Source organism: Solanum stenotomum, chromosome 1, assembly GCF_019186545.1.
Source record: "Solanum stenotomum isolate F172 chromosome 1, ASM1918654v1, whole genome shotgun sequence".
NCBI classification, from domain to species: Eukaryota; Viridiplantae; Streptophyta; class Magnoliopsida; order Solanales; family Solanaceae; genus Solanum; species Solanum stenotomum.
The window spans coordinates 92,789,413-92,794,670 of NC_064282.1; the positions used below are offsets into that span (position 1 = coordinate 92,789,413).

Genomic DNA, 5,258 nt, shown 5'->3' on the forward strand with positions numbered 1-5,258 from the left:
AATCCGCTTTGGGAATTCTCTTAGTAAATCTACCTCCACCTTTACTCTTGCACAACTTCGCCTCGTTTGATTCTTCGTTGCCATGTCCACCTGTAGTGGCTTTCCCACTGCTGCCGCAAGTGAAAATACGACATCTTCAAAAAAAAAATTGGCGGCAGTGATGGAAACGAGATCAAAGCAATTGCTGTTATCTTTTCCTCTTCATGATTAAACATTGGATCCCATTTCAAAGTTCTCATTGGGAATGACCAGTTGTTTTGAGTGATGTAAAAAGCTGGTTTGGATATGAGATGCACATAATCCTCCAAAAGTCTCGCTCCTATTAACACATGCCTATTGCTAAGCAAACTGATATTACACTCGCCCTTTAGTTCACATTGTTTAGGTATCTACTTCCTAAGATCTTGTATATTTCTTTCCATCTGTACGAAAACTTCCCAATCATCGCATATTCTCGATTTTCGTTGACGATCATCTGATTTACTTCTTCTACATCCCATATTACTTGAGGTTTCCATGCAAATACGAAATTGGTTTTAGTGGTAATGGTTGTTTGTGATGTTTCTTCAGACCTAGTGCATCAGTGTATGAAGGTCCAGATGGAATTACCAGCCGACCTGCCTCAGCAGGAGGTTGGCCTCTGGCCGTGGCGGCCATCAGAAAATGAAAAATAGGGTTTTAGGGTTTTTTTGTTTTAATCGGTCTAAAAAAACATTTTTCTTATATTTTGCACCATTTTCATAATTTCTTCAATATCAACATAATGTGTTGGTATGATTACACTATCAGATGGATTTCATCTTTTATATATAGCTTCAATTTTTTCGTTTTCCAAATCATTTGGATAATATCTTCGTATCCTTGATTTCTTCGCTACGATTTAATTCAATCTCTAATATATCTAGGGCAAGACCATATACACCATATTCGATTTTAAATTCTTTAAATCTAGAAGCTCTATTATTTTCTTGAGTAACACCAACAATTAACTCTTCTTACTAGAGTAAGAAGCCCAACAACCAGGTTTGATCCTCCGTGTAGCAACCTGATCGATATATACCCCACAAAGAAAATTAGATTGTGAATGAGTAATTATATCCAACAATCATTTGTCAATATCGTTTCTAAAAATAAAATAATAGAAATAAATGAAACGAGTATGATAAATTTTTGCAACAAAATAAATACTTGACTCGTATGGTAGCATAATTTCACTTGATTAATTAATAATGATATTTAATCCTTAATACTTTTGATCATTGAGTTACCTAATAAGTCAAAATAGTAATAAAGTAATAAACTATTAACTATTAACTATCAACTAACTTGTATTAAACATTTTTGAATGATAATAACTAAAAAATAAAATAACAATAATAATAAAAAAAATTAAAAATAAAATAAAATAATAATAATAGTAATAATAAGAGAAAATGGTCCAACCACCCCCAACCTATACACGAAATCTCAACTACACACTCCAACTTTACGTGTGTCCTATTACCCCCTGAACTATTTGAAAATGAAATAAATAACCCCTTAAACGCTATAACCACTCATGTGACCTGTGGTGAAACACACACTTGACAAGTATTTTTCACCAATTAATCCTTTTTAATTAGTTTTTCTCCTACTTCTTTATCCTTTCTTCCTCAATTACTTTTCAACTGTAATTCTTTGTGAAAGTTTCGATTTAAAATAATATTGAGGGATTTGAATCTAACTTGGGAGAGTTTTTGTTTTGTTGAAGATTCAATTACCTAGTGTAGTTGTAGAGAAATGTAGACTTGCCGCCTGTTGCATCCTTTTCTTCAACTCAGCCGCTAAAAAGATCGATATCTCCGCCTCCATCTCCCCCTCCACCTCCACGACCCCTAAATATTTTACTTAGAATAAACTATGATCTAATCCTTTCAGGTTAACTTCCTCATAAGAGATCTGTAAAGAATATTTTATTTTATTCAAATTGTAAGAAGACAAGATATCTCATTTTCTTGTTTCCATATATGCTTTAGATCTGTTTGTGTTTAAGCATTTTATCTTTTGAACTATATGAAACTCATGATGGACTGTATGAATTTTTTCTATTTGAAACTCTAGAGAAATAACATAACAAAAGTGAATTTAGGATTTTAAGTAAGCTTGAGAGAGATAATTTTCTAGTCCTTTTCAAAATTCGTTTTACTTTTATAGCATTTTTGTAAATAAGAGATTTTTTAGTTTTAAAAGATCTTCATTTTTATACATACAAAAATTTAAAAATGCCATTTTTTTGTATTTAAATTGATAAAAGGACAAGAGACCTTATTTCATGTAAATTCTGGAGTCTTTCATTTATGAAAGTGGATATAAATTTCAGGAGAAATTATTTTCCAATCCTATACAAATTTCTTTTAGTTTAATAACCTTTTTTTTTTTCATAAGAGATCTACATTCTTTACATCTAAGAAATGTGAAAAGACAATTTTTTTTAAAAAATATGATAAAAAGGCAAGATAACTCATTTCCTTCCGAGGGAATTTAGTACAACTGTTATAATGGTATGTTCATCCTAGAAAACAAAAATATTTATCAGGGAAACATGTTCTTTAATAGTGTCTCTATTACAATTTATATGGGATATTTAAGACTTCGAGAGTCAAAATTTTTAAATTGTGATGGTAAATTCAGGTATTAAATCTATAAGGTTTTCAAAATAAAATTATATATATTTGAAAATTATGTAAAAATTACTATAAGTGAAGTAATTGACCATTCAAAGTCTTTGAAAGTTGTGTGACAAAAGTCACGGTCAAAACTTGTTTGACTCTCAAAACTCAAAGAGCCACTTAAATTGAGACTAAGAGAATATTTTTTTCATTTCCTTTTTCCTTATGAAATGGAATTTCGGAGTTGACAGTTTGAATTTAGTTTGATTATTTTTTTAAACTTTGTGCTAGGTCAAAATCAGACAATCAAGTTGACAGACAGAGTACATAAATAAAAAAAAATGATTATTAATGAATTGTATATACATGCCTGATTGAATGGACTTTTTTTGATTTTTTGTTTGTTCTCTTTCATGAAGCAATGGATGAACTTCACGAAAATGAGGTAGTCAAAAAACCCTCAAAAATTGTCAGAGGAAAAAAAAGCAACTTAATGGGCGAACGTTCTGTTGTCTTGCCACGTGTTGTACGTATTTACATAACGGACAATGACGCCACAGACTCGTCCAGTGATGAGGAGGAAAATCTTCAAGGAGAGAAGTCCAAAGGACATAAAAGGATTTGTAAAGAAATTATCATCAGAAGTGGAAAAACCAAGGTCACTTCAAAGATGGTATCGTCCAATGAGAAAAAAGATACAAAACTTCTCCAAGAAAATGTAAAGAAGTACAGGGGAATTAGACAACGAAAATGGGAAAGATGGGTTGGAGAGATTCGAGATGTAAGAGTGATAAACGACGTTGGTTGGGAAATTTTGACACTGCGCTTGAAGCTGCTTTGGCTTATGACAAGGCAGCCATTGAAATAAAAGGTGTTAATGTTGTGACAAACATTATTGAGCTACCACCGAAGGAAAGCAACCCCATCCATCAATAAGGAAGACAAAAGGCATGCAGATCCATGTATGTTTAGTTACTTTATTGGTTCAACTTTTCATAGGTTTATCCATTTCACCTTTGAAATTATTAGTTCAAAATTTAAACATTTTAGTAGTTGAAAGACATGAATGTAAATAAGAAGGTTTCGTTAGGGGGGAGAGTCTGGGGGCTAGCCCCATATCTTCTTCCCCTTATTGGTAGAAGTATTTATTAGTAATCACATATAATTTTTACTATTTGTTGCTTCATTTTGCTTTGTATCTTAATATTTTACTGTCATTTTTTTTCTTATGGAAATTTTGTTTTCCTAATAACTTCTCTTTTGAGCTGTTGGTCATTGGAAATAATCTTTCTTTACAAAATGAAAGAGAGGTTAGTGTATATTTTATTACCTTCTCCATACTCTATTTGTGGAATTACACTATATATATTATTGTTGTTGTTGAACTAACTAATTGGAGGAACATGAATAGCTATGATTTATATATTGATGAAACAGAGTTGTTTTTGTTGTATTCCTTGTAAATATTTGCTAAAAGAACATTCTCTTAAAATTGCTATTTTTCTAGATAAACCTTGGGTTAAAAAAAAGTTTAGACAATTTATTTTTTATGTAACAGAAATGTTCAATATAGTTTAACATATATCCTAAAATAAGTAATTGGAAGTTTTTTTTTAAAAAATAGTTCACTTGAAAATTTTCTGAAGAGATAAATTATTTACATGAAGCTACTACTTCTTTCCTTCCTTAACATATCGTGAAGAGCTTGACATAAAAATTTGATCAGAGTTATTTATTACGTTGTTTTATATCACATAGATTTTTACACATTTTCTTCATTAAATATATTAGTCGTATGTTTAGGTCAATTTTGTACAGTTCTAACTAAATGTAAATTCATTCTAATATATATGGATTAAGGCGATACTATTTTTCTTTTTAAATTAATAATAATCATGCTTTACTTTCAAACATGATTGAGTAAATAGAGATGTCCTGATAAGACAAATATATATATATAATCACACGGTACACATTTTTGAGATTGATTTTGGCGTGACAAAAGAATTCATGATAAGATTAAGGTAGACCCTGACTGGGAATCAGTCCGTTACTTGCTGGTAAGCAACATCTCAATTGTTCAGGTTAAATGGTTGAAGCCCTCTAACAACTTTGTGAAGATTAATTCTGACGGTAGTTGTAAAGATGGTTATTGTGGAGGCGGAGAGATGTGTAATGACCCTCCAGGTCATTTTTTTAAATTAAAGAATTCTTTCCCTCGTATAGAGCATTCCTGTAGCGACCCCAAGTCATTTATGACTTGCTGGCACTGACTGTTCGGTCGCCTGGTCGTTCGTTTGGGTTTTAGGCCCGTTTCCCTGTTTTGGAGTTTTTTTATAACTTGAAAAGTTGACTTTGGTCAACCTTCTTGGAAGACGTGCTCAGATGAAAATTCTGACAGCTAGGTTAGCTTCGGAAGATCGATTTTGGTCTAGAACGACCCTTTGTTCACTTCCCGAGACTTTAGATAGCAGTTGTGGAATCTGGCTCAAAACGATACTGGGTGTGGGACCCACTTTTCATCGAAGCGAGCTCCAAATGGAAATTCCGCCTTCACCGTTGAGTCCGAAATATCATTTCCAATCAGATTCCATATAAGGTTTGTATTTT

At 31.8% G+C, this 5,258-nt stretch overlaps 1 pseudogene; it reads left to right on the forward strand.

The window, feature by feature from the left end:
• Positions 1–3,069: 3,069 nt before the first annotated feature.
• Positions 3,070–5,258, forward strand: part of LOC125859092 (ethylene-responsive transcription factor CRF3-like) — a 31,942-nt pseudogene continuing 29,753 nt past the window's right edge.